The 12274-nt window shown below is 39.0% G+C and overlaps 1 protein-coding gene across 1 annotated transcript in view; it reads right to left on the bottom strand.

Moving 5' to 3' along the window:
- The window catches only part of LOC101978883 (immunoglobulin lambda-1 light chain-like), a 76062-nt gene that overhangs the window by 7113 nt on the left and 56675 nt on the right, over positions 1 to 12274 (bottom strand). The gene's annotated exons all lie outside the window — the stretch shown is intronic.

The following is a 12274-nucleotide window of genomic DNA, read 5'->3' as shown; positions in this document are numbered from 1 at the left end:
GAACTAGCTCTTGTAGACCAGGCTGGTCTCGAACTCACAGAGATCCGCCTGCCTCTGCATCCCGAGTGCTGGGATTAAAGGCGTGCGCCACCACTGCCCGGCATCTCTCAGTTTTTAAATTAATAAAAAACTTCATGAATATGTATGCTTATGGGCTTTCTCTGTGTAAATTTAGTGCCCTTAGAGACCAGAAGAAGGTGTCAGATATTCTGAAGCTAGAATTATTGGCCATTGTTATACACCCAATGTGGCTCCTGGAAACTAAACTTGGGTCTTCTGTCAGAGTAGTACACTTCCTTAATCACTGAGCCATCTCTTCAGCTCTCCAAGATTATTACTTTACAATAGAAGATTATTCAGTGTGTTGAGGTTGCCATTTTATTTTTTTCCTTCTTGTCCTCTACTGTCAATTCCATCAACATGACAATTGCCACTGGTTAAAGACTGGTACGTACATAAGGTATTTTTAAATATATTACCAGCATAAACCTAACCCTTGTTTCTTAGTAAGAAAAGCAAGCATTCTTCCTTTAATATTGGAAGGAAACTTCCCCAGTCAGAAATTCTTTTAAAAATTACATATTTTTGTCCATACTTAAGGTATAACATTTGAGTCAGAAACAAGGACAAACTTCAAGTTATTCTTTCATCATTTACAATAGGTCACAGATTCTGGATAGTCAGATCTACTGAAATAGGCTTGGGGATACAAATTTTTGGTAAAATTCTAGTCAATCAACAGAGAAACCTGAAGGAATGAGTTAAGGAGTCATTGAAGTAACATGAGAAGGAAGTGACTGAATGCAAAAGCAACTTATAAAGTCTACACACTTTTCTGATATATAAGTGGCCATAATTTAGACACCACAAAGGGATCCATTTATGACTCAATAACATTATATAAAATGCTCTAGAAATAAACAACATAAAATGTCATATAAACATGTTTTGCATAGTGAATAAACTACTTGGCTTTTTAACTTAAAGGTGAGTTATCAGAGTATAATCTTGTTCCTTGATGAAAATGCTGAGTATTGTCAGATAATTTTCTTTTTAAATTAATTATATGCTGCATCAAAATTGCAGTCATCACAAAAAAAGTGGACTTCTTGAGAAACATGGAGTTAATTATAAATCAAGCAGTAAGAGCAAGGGAGAATAGGAAAGGCTGGTTGATACATGGTCCAACATGACAGTGTTGGTCCTGATTAAATGAAGAAGGGTATAGGAGAGAAAATATGATATGAAGGGACATCTAACATTAAAGACCTTCTGAAACATCATGTGGAAACCTACTTCTAAAGAAGTTTCATAAAATATGCACATATATGAAAGGAATTTAAACAGTTATCAGGTATTGTGGTGGTGGGGATAAGACAGCATCCAAACTAGATATAGTATGCCTCAGAGTAAAATTCCCTGTACTAGTAATTTACTATATTTTGTTGAATCATTGGTGAAAGACCTCCTATCCCCTCTGCAACATTCCAGGTTTTTGCCAATGTTATTGATTCCTCTTTATAACCTGATGGTAAACTTTTGTCACTGAAGTCAATGATATCTTATGTCACTGAACACAGGAAAGTTGAGTTGGTGCTTCACCTCTATTGATTAGCACTTATTATATTGGAAGGTATGCTGCATGATACCAGGGGAAAAAGATAATCACCAACATAACTTTATTACAAACAATATGGCATACAACAGCAACCTGCTTGTGAGATATACTGATGCTATAGAGGCCCAGATGTTATGGTAATACCAAGTATCCTGGTTCAATTTAGCACTTACTCAATGAGATGGAATCCATATCTGGAATTACAAAGTGGCCAAGATCCTGAGGTTACATAAGTCATGAGTCTAGGTGAAAATCTACTAGTATTATTTTGTTAAAGGAACAACAATAAAAGGAAGTTTTTGCAATTGATAACTACTGGCAAAGGGAAAATGAGTTTTCTCTAAGGGAGTGACAGTGAGTTTATCATTCACCTACAAAGCAAGCCCCATACCCAAGATTCACTGGTCAAAACAAAATGAACTTCATGTTTTTTGTATGCTTTTTTTGTTTTAGTATTTTTGCCTTAATGGTTTATTTGCTTGCTTTTGTTTTTGTATTTTTTTTCTTAAGCAGAAAATAACATAAAATTGGGTAGGTAAGGATGTGGGGAGAATCTGAGAATATTTGGGGTTGGGGAAAGAATATCATTAAAATATATTTAAATAATGAAAAGAATGAAATTAGAATCATTCAGTGTGCTACAATTGTAATTTTGAACAGATTTTCTGATGTTTCTAGATTTTTCAGAAATGTAATTTTAATGAACTGTTATAATTATGTTTCAATAATAATAAAAGAACTTTACTGGATGTTAACTTTACACCACATTCTGCTGCTGGGTGACATGATTTTGAAGATTTCCATTAGAGTCCTTACAATGGACATACCAGATGTGATCTTCTGTGGCATTTGTATAATTTCTTATTTACTGTCATTAATAATAATGTTAAGCTCACCCTTCCTGCTTATACGCATTTGGTTACAGTTTTCATTATGGTCCCTGCTTAGGAATAATTTGTAGAGTGGAATTGTACCATGAAGATATCAACATGTATTTTAAAACTAACAGCTATTCCTGAAATTGCTGTGCATTTATATTCTATAGACATTCCTTAAGATTGCAAATTTCTTCCATGAAGTTCTGGTAATTCTTACTTTAAATCTGATCACTTTAATTCTCCCTCCTCAGGGATCTTGGACTTGGGATATTATAAGTGTTCCTTCCCATCTCCAGGCTGTGTTGTGGGCATAGTGTATGTCCATTGACTTCTTTAGTTTCTACCTCTATCCTTGGTATGGGAGTTCCTTCTGTTTGTGTGTTGCTTTCATTGGTTAATGAATAAAGAAACTGCCTTGGCATAGCTGATAGGGTAGAACTTAGGTAGCCGGAGAAGACAGAACTGAATACTGGGGGAAAAAAGCAGAGTCAGAGAGATGCCATGGATCCACAGCTGGAGGTAGATGTGCTGAAACTTTTCTGGTAGGCCACCACCTCATGGTGATATGCAGATTGATAGAAATGGGTTAAACTAATATGTAAGAGTTAGCCAATAAGAAGTTAGAGCTAATGGCCAAACAGTGTTTTAATTAATACAGTTTCTGTGTGGTTATTTTGGATGTAAGCTAGCTGGGCGGCCGGGACAAACAAGCCGCCCCTCCTTGCAACACGTCCTCAAATATGACCATACAGTTTGCTATTGGAACCACCTTTTCTAAGACACAATTCAATTTTGGTGGTCTCCTGTTGTACTGGGTGGTTTTGTGTCAACTTGACACCAGGTTGATTCATCAGAAAGGAAGGAACCTCAGTTGAGAAAATGCCTGTGTGTTGTAGGGCATTTTCTCAATTAGTAATAAATGTGGGAGGACCCAGCCCATTGTGAGTGGAGCCTTCCTTGGAGTGGAGAGCCTATGTTCTGAAAGAAAGCAGGCTGAGCAAGTCATGGAAAGCAAACCCATAAACCGACCCCTCCATGGCCTCTGTATCAACTCCTACCTCCAGCATCCTGCACTTTTGAGTTCCTGTCTGATTTACTTCAGTGATGAATAGCAATATAGAATATGAAATTAATAAACTCTTTGCTCCAATTTGCTCTTTGGTCATGGTGTTTGTTGCAGAAATAGAACCATAAGACACCTACATTAATCCTTCTGATGCCTTTCTCATACCTCAAAGCAAAGGTTAGAACTTTAGACCTTTTGATCCTCTGTCTCTGCCCAATAGCTCAGTTCTCTACTGAGTGCCCCATTCTTCCTATTTCAATTATTGTTGTACTCAAAATATGTGATGCTAGCACTATTTTTCCTTTATTGCTCCTAAAATGGACAGTGGGTCTTACTCTGCAACTGGAAAAAGTCCCTTTGGTTCAGATACTATATTATACTCTATATTATCTCTGTATTATATACTCTATATTATCAGGCCTTAACCCCAGTTACTGTTTATGAATACCCTAGTGACTGAAATTTGTATCCTCAGGGCAGGGCAAGGCAAGAACTATTTCTTGCCGATAGCCTGTCTTTCCCAAAGTATTAGAAAGTAATGGTAATGTAACTACATGTTAGCGTACATGTCTATCATGTGCCCTGCCTTGTGTTCCATATCTGCTACCTTTCTTCAGAAAGAAAAAAAACATATTAATATAACATTTTTGGCAATTCTCAGATGGTTAATTACTGGGAGCAATGGCACTACCAAAAGATACAGTGACTGTTAAGAGCTCTGTGTCCCTTGGCACCTGTACTACATGCAGCCCAATGAAGATAAATTTCTTCTGTATCATTATTTGGAACCCATAGCTTGACAGAATCCATGGCTAGCAAATATAATGGCAGTGCCTAGCTCACAGGAAATAGGTGAAAGAAGATAGGCAAGAGGAAGATAGAAGAGAAATCACGAGGTTGGGTGGTGAGGGGAAAGAGGGGGGAGAAGAACAAAGCAAGCAAGAAACAAGAGAGGAGAGGACAGATGAGGGGGGTGAGTGGAAGAAAAGAACAGAAACATCCTGCGCAGCAGCAGACACAACTCCTCCTCTTATGTTGTGAACCTGTCTTTCTGTTATGTGGTTTCCCTTTGCTCAGAAGATTCAGATATATGAAATACTATCGCAGGTTGATGAGATTTGAAACCAAGATTACTAATATTACAACATGATAGTAAAAACCAAAGTTATTGTAAACAAATCTACAATTAGCAAAAAGGCAACACTAAGCCAGCGTCTACCCATACATTACTCTCAGTCTGGTCCTTCTCATCCTCTCCAAGGTTACCACATTACCTCTTCTCTACTGGCCTTTCCCTGACTGAAGCTCACATACCTGTTCTCCAAGCTCTGAAGACTGAGTAACTGCTTCCTGCCCATGCTCCTAGGCCCACATCCTGCTCCAATGTGCTCTCAACTGGCTCAATGCCTCATTTTTGAGAGTCACACTCCCCACTTGCCCAAGCTGGGCTTCATCTGTGGTCAGGGTCACTGTTACCTCTGGCCTAACTGGTGAGCAAGATTTCTAAAGGGGATTCCACTGGCTTGTTGGTGATGGCTGCCCAAGTGCACAGAGGTCCACATGGCTCATGGCCCCACCCTCAGCCTGCCCCTCCAGGCATTGTGGTTAATATTCTCTAGAGGTCTGCTTTGGGGTGTGTGGGGGTGGGTAAAAAACTGTCTTATTGTGGTCAGGATCCAGAGCTGAACTCCTGTCCTGCATAGCAGCCAGACTGGTCTTATCCCCAGAGACCTGGGTAGAACAAAGTTGACCAGCATGGTCTTCTGGTTCTCCATGGGATTCTCCAGAGGTCTGAGGCCTCTCTCAGGTGCCCAGAAGTTGCAGTGTGTTCACAGATGAGTCTTGAGAAGACAAGAGTCACTGAAAGCTTGAGCTCAGAGTCCTGGATTTCTCAAATCAGGCTCTAAGTGAGTACTCTCCATTCAGGTGAAGTATTATCAAGTCTTCATTGTATAGAATGACTCAATCTGTTCAGATACTGTCTGGCCCTCTCATGAATCAAACAAGAGTCCAGCAGACTGTGACTTTATAAAGCTCAGGGGAGCAGTAATAGTGAGATTATGCTGAATCTATAAACTCCAGACCATTGTGTGATATTTTACTTGCTTGGGGATCAGAGGGAGGAGCTAGCCACTAGCTGTCCATAGAAGCTGGGCAATGGTGCCACAAGTTTTTAATCCCAGCACTCGGTAGATAGAGCCTAGAAGTAATAAGGTGGGCTGGAGAAGGATCTTGGTCCTTTGGACTGAGGAAGTACACAGGTAAAAAGGAACTAGTGACTGCTCCCAGTTCTTTCATAGTCCAGGTTTTTAGCCCAATATCTAACTCCTGGTTTTTATTGGTTAAGATTAACTTGGCTAAGAGTTCACCAGACCTGTTTTGTTGTGTGAAATGGTATGGTGTTATACACAGGAGGATTGTGAGTGCTAATGACAGTTGGTATCTGCTGATTCTATTCTGTTCTCTGGTGAACCAGGTTCCCTTGTTAGCTCTCCTCTGATTTTAGGTTTCTGAGGAATTTTTCAGGAGTCTTCTCACAAGGGTCCTTGTTCTGTAGGCATCAATGAGATTCCAAAGAAAATAAAGGCAGAATTTACTATTGCTTTAGGGGTTGGTACAAAGTGAGCTAGAATCCAAGAGGGAGCATGCTCCATAAAGTGTGAGCTCTCCCACCATCTAGAATTTTGTTCCCAGATCCTCAATGAACCAAGAGCTGGGATATGCTAGGCATTGCTGCTAGAGGATGTGGATCAGGATGTGTTTTTGTTTGAATTCACATTTTAATCCCAGGAATATGATATATAGTTCAAAGGAAATGGTAACATTTTTACAATGGCTATGTGCCTTAGTCTATAAACCTGGGACATTACCTACTCTTCCTAATATGCAAATTAAAAAAATGATACTCTGGTAGATTCTCTAAATTTTGATGCCACAGAATTAAAAGGTGGGAGGAATGGGATTGTCCAATGATGTCACTTTTCCCTCATTCTAGGTGGCATGGCAATGCTTGGTACAAGGGAAAGCATAATGCCAAAAATTTGGTAAATAATAGATATTCAATTAAACATAGCTGAATCTGAGTTGACTGAATGGAACTTTCTTATGCTTTATTTTTCTTCTGGTGACTTTTGGTTTATCCATATTTTTCTTCTCAAATGCCCCCAAATGCTGCCTACATCTGCAATAATAAGGCTGCTTGTTCGTTTCCCAAATGCCCTGACTCAAAATAATCACATAGAAACTACATTATTTAAATCACTCCTTGGACAATTACTTAAGTGTGTTGCTAGCTAGAATTAACCCATTCCATTATTTTATATTTTGCCATGAGGCTAGAGACCTACCAGCAAGGTTCCAGCTGGCAGATTGTGTCTTTCCCCTCTGGTAGCTTCATGGCTTCTCTTGACTCCACCTGCTTTCTCCCAGCATTCAGTTTAGTTTTCTGCACCTAGCACTCCATTGCCCTTTCACAAGCCAAGCCAGCTTCTATATTCATTAACCACTAAAAGCAACACATATACAGAAGAACTTCTCACACCATACATCCAAAGAGAAAAAGTCCCTATTTTTCAACTCCTAGAGTGTCAGTGAAGATTTTCCCTCTTGCTTTTCAAGTGCTTTTTCTACAACTAACAACTTTTGTAGTACAGGAGACTTACCACAGGGCCTCATTATTAAATGCTAAACTACTGAGCTGTCTCATAAACATTTATAGCAATTTTTGACAAAATTAATTAAACCTATTAATAAAATCTATGTGATATATCAACACTCATCTACAAATTACAATTATCAGACCAAGGTTATTGGCAAATCCAACATTTACTAATTTTTTGGCTTGGGAAGACTCAAAAATCCCTGTATAGAGTCAGGAACATGGTAAGTACACTAAACCATAGTCAACAAGAGCCTGAAGTAAGAGCATCACCTGAGACAAGGATTTCAAAAACCACCATTGGTACCATAGAGATATTTCACCCCTTAAAAGTTTAAAAAAAAACGGTGCTGGACAGAATGTTCAGCAATTAAGAGTATATACTGCTCTTACAAAAGACCTGGGTTTGTTACATGAGACTGTTCAAAATCACCTGTACCTCCAGTCCAGGACATCTGACATCCTCTTCAGGTACTCACATGATTAACATACATACACTCAAGCTTATATACACATACCTTAAACATATCTACTCAAGTTCAGAGTTTCAATTCTCTGGGACCCTTGCTATATTTTCAGTTTGAATATTTTGTTTTAACAGTTTTAGCAAGGATGGCTCAGAAGATAGCAACATGAACTTCCAGACCTTGTAAGGAGTTTTTCCTCCAATTTTCAGACACACGGAAACTCCTTGTACTCCATGATGTATTTGCTGGATATCAGTATATTTGTCTTCATAAAATTTAAAGACAAAAAATAGCCCAGAGTTTCACTCATAAGCATTATGACTTCCAGGAAAAAGCTATCCATGGTTCTCATATTTCCAAAGGTCTTTAATAAAGGAATGATTATCTTTGTTCTGTATTTTACCTTTCTGAGGTTATTTTGAGTATGACCAAACAAGGAAGGTAGTGACACAATATGAACATTGTGGAAAATATGGGGTCATCAAACTCAGCTGTGTAGATACCATCTCGTTCTTGTCTCATAGTCCATGGAATAGGTGTCAAAATGCGGATATTTGTATTGCTGGGACTGATAAGCTGGTTTTGGTGTCTAATCTGTATGTGCTTCCAGTTTCTCCAGAACTGAGGCAGTTTGCAAGAACAGAATGGTCCCAAATCTTTCACAGCTCCCCATAATGACAGTAATATTGGAAAAATTAAAATATAAACAACTCCCCATAATGAGGGTAACCAGGAATTAATGGGTTCATCTTTCTCCCAGATTAGTTTTCTAGGATCTCCAATCTATATACTGCCAATGTACAAAATTGCTTAGTCAGCTTCTGAGAGTCAGGCCTGGTGCTAAGGTCTAGATTACACCAATGAATGGCACACACACAGACACAGACACACCTGACTTTCTTGGTTCTGATTGGTTATGGGATGTAAGTGTCATCTCTGGTACGAAAGTGCCCTGTAATACCCCTGTTCTGTTTCTCCCCATTTTCCACAGTCCCTCTCTTGCCTCTGATATGAGACTCCTCTGATCCTGAATATGGGAGTCTGTGTTTGCTCTGGTGAAACGTGGGACTGAAAATAGCCCATGCCAGTACTCTCATGTGGATGTGACTGTCTCATGGTGTAGAGCCCAGAATCTGGAGAGTCCCCTCAGAGGCAGTCCACCATCTTGGAAAAAGAAAGGAATGCCCCTAAATGAAGCAACTCTAGTTGTTCTGCTCCAAGGTTTTGTAACCGTTATGGTCTTTGTGTAGGCATTTTACCACAGTCCACAAGCTACCTTCTCATGGGTAGCCACATATGTATTCAGAAAGGATTCTGGGACTTCCCACATCATATAGCTTAAGATTTGGCTGCCTAGACTGTACTCCTCTGGACTGAAATGTGTTGAGAGCTGAATCCATTCAAGCCTACACAGAAGAATTCAGTCAAGTTGATCTAATTTTCAAGACGTTTGTCACTTTTTCTTCTAGGTTAGCTAGGTGTCTCCTGGCTGGGAATATCTGTCCAACTCCAGTGCAACACAGGCATCTCTGGTACCTGATGAAAAATCTCTAACAATTCTTCACCCAGAACTCTGAGAGCCTTTCCAGATATAGCACAGTCCTCCTTGTATTCCCACTTTTCCCTTTCCTACTCATATTGCCCAAGTTCAAATATGTGTGTGTGTGTTTGTGCCTGCGTGTGTGCGTGTGTGTGTGTGTGTGTGTGTATGAGAGAGAGAGAGAGAGAGAGAGAGAGAGAGAAATAAAGAGAGAGAGAGAGAATAATTAGCAGATGTTGGTTCTCTTCTACTTTGCAAGTCTCTGGGATGGAATTCAGGTCATCAGTCTGTCCAGAAAGCATCTTTACCCACTGAGCCATCTTGCTCATCCAAATCACCAAATTTTTTCATCTCACCTTTATTTCACCTTTTAGGAAAACTGGAGAAAAAAATGACAAAGTATCAGGGACATGAGAAGGGTTTTGAATATCTCTGAATTATCTAAAAGTTGGTTGGCTCTGTATATCCTAAGTGTGATGGCTAATCTTGGTTGTCAAATTGACTGTATAAGAAAGGGACCAAAATACATACTTTTAGGTAATCCTGTGGGGGAATTTTCTTGATCTGATTATTTGAAACAGCACCCCATTCCCCTAAATCTGTGCCACCCCTGCTTATGCCAACCCAGAAAAAAAAATGGAAGAAAGAAGCATTGGGTTTTAACTGTTCGACCACACTCTTGCTGATAAGTTTATTCTTCCAGTTGTTCATTAATTATGCATTAAAGAAACATCAGTGGGGCGCCAAAATGTGACAGTTACACAATGAAGTAAAATCAAAGTGGGCACCAAAATTCATGAATGTCACACCAAGGAACTAGAAAGAGAGATATTTCCTTCTGTTTGTGTGTTGCTGAATAAAGAAATTGCCTTGTCCTAGTTGAAAGGGCAGAACTTAGGTAGGCAGAGAAAACAGAACTGAATGCTGGGATGAAGAAGGGCAGAGTTAGAGAAGCCATGGATCCTCCGCCAGAGATGGATGCCGGTTAGATTTTCCTGTAAGCCAGTGCCACATGGTGATATTCAGATAGAAATGGAATAAACTAATATGTAAGAGTTAGCCAATAAGAAGTTAGAGCTAATGGCCAAGAAGTATGTTAATTAAGACAGTTTCTGTGTGATTATTTCAGGTATATGCTAGCTGGGTGACTGGGCTAAACAAGGGGGCCCCTATCCTACAACAATCAGTGCTCCAACACGGTCCCTAAATCCATGTAAAACCTGAAAGGGCTTAAAAACAATATATGTGTGTGTGTGTGTGTGTGTGTGTGTGTGTGTGTGCATTGTTATATTTTGTTGTATATTCATAAGACTGTGTTTAAATTGCAACATTTCTCTGTTCTCTATCTTTCTTCCAAACCCTCCCATATAACCCTTTGTCTTTTCTTCAAATTCATAAAACTATTTTTGCAACAACTTTTATTGCGTGTATATATGTGTTCTGAAATGCAACCTGTTGAGTTCATATAATGCAACTTATATGTATGTCTTTGGTAATAACCATCTGGCACTGAACAACAAATTGGTCCAATCTTCCCTGGAGAAGGTTGTTTCTCCCATTCCTGTCTTTAGTTATCTATAGTTTTTTTCTATTTTTTATTGAGCTCTACATTTTTTTTCTCTGCTCCCCTTCCTACCTCTCCTCTTCCCTTCAACCCTTTCTGAAAGTCCCCATATTCTCAATTTACTCAGAAGATCTTGTCTTTTTCTACATCCCTTGTAGATTACATCTATGTATGTCTTTCTTAGGGTTCTCTTTGTTGTCTAGGTTCTCAGGAATTGTGATTTGTGGGCTGATCTTCTTTGCTTTATGTTTAAAAACTACTTATGAGTGAGTACATGTGATAATTGTCTTCCTGTGTCTGGGTTACCTCACTCAAAATGATGTTTTCTAGCTCCATCCATTTGCCTACAAAATTCAAGATGTCATTTTTTTGTTCTGTTGTCTAGTGCTCCATTGTGTAAATGTACCACATTTTCCTTATTCATTCTTCAGTCGCGGGGTATTTAGGTTGTTTCCAGGTTCTGGTTATGACAGTGCTGCTATAAACATAGTTGAGCACATGTCCCTGTGGCATGATTAAGCATCCTTTGGATATATACCTAAAAGTGGTATTACTGGGTTTTTGTTTGATTGCTTTTTGTCTTGTTTTGTTGTAAAGAGTTGAAAACACATGGACTTTTTTTGGTGGGGTTCAACATGTTCTTTGGTGTCCTCATTCAGCGTCCGTGGCCTTCTTATTCAGTTTATATAGTCATGTTGGTGAGATTTTATGGGTGCAACTTCCAGTGTTTCTAGAAGATAGAATCTGACTGCACAGTCCCTGATCTTCTTACTCTTATGATCTTTCTGCCCTTTCTTCCACAACAATTTCTGAGCCTTACATGTGGAAAATCTTGGAGATATATTAGTTAGAACTGTGCTCCCCAACTCTGTATTTTGATTTATTTTGGTTTTCTGCAGTGGTCTTTCTGAGTTTCAAAATGAAGTTTCCTTAATGATGCATGAAGACTGTACTTATTTGTAAACATAAAGATAAATGTTTTTAGGCATTATGCTGGTTAGTAAATTAATAGTTGTAGAATCTTCTCCAATAACTAGGATTTTTCTAACACTGAGTATTTGGCTAGGTTTTCAGTACCAGGCATGGTCTCCCTCTGAAGTCCAATACAAAGTTCTTGGTTACTGTCAAGATATGAGGGCCACTATAGTATTATAAGTCTTAACTGTCATTCTGGTCTTGATGCGTGATTTATTATAGTTTGGTGAGACTTGTTGTTACCTCTCTCTTTCAGAAGTTTACATGGTGCCTATGGTACCATAAAACCTAATCCTAAGGGACAGGCCATTCAGATCAGTTCCAGTTCAATGGTCTCCAGGCCCTGTTTCTGAAGGGCATGTGTCTTCAGCAATAAGTTCTTACCTTTCACCTCAATGGGGTAACCAGCAGTAATAGGCTACATGTTTTGGGAATCTCTTGGATAGCCATGGTCAACAACTCAAAACAAAAATGGGGCACCTTTTGTCTGATATTAAAGGTTTTATTA

This window comes from Microtus ochrogaster, unplaced genomic scaffold (genome assembly GCF_000317375.1).
Source record: "Microtus ochrogaster isolate Prairie Vole_2 unplaced genomic scaffold, MicOch1.0 UNK43, whole genome shotgun sequence".
In the NCBI taxonomy this organism is placed as follows: Eukaryota; Metazoa; Chordata; class Mammalia; order Rodentia; family Cricetidae; genus Microtus; species Microtus ochrogaster.
The sequence above is the reverse complement of the archived record's forward strand: the minus strand, read 5'-3'. Positions and strand labels throughout refer to the sequence as shown.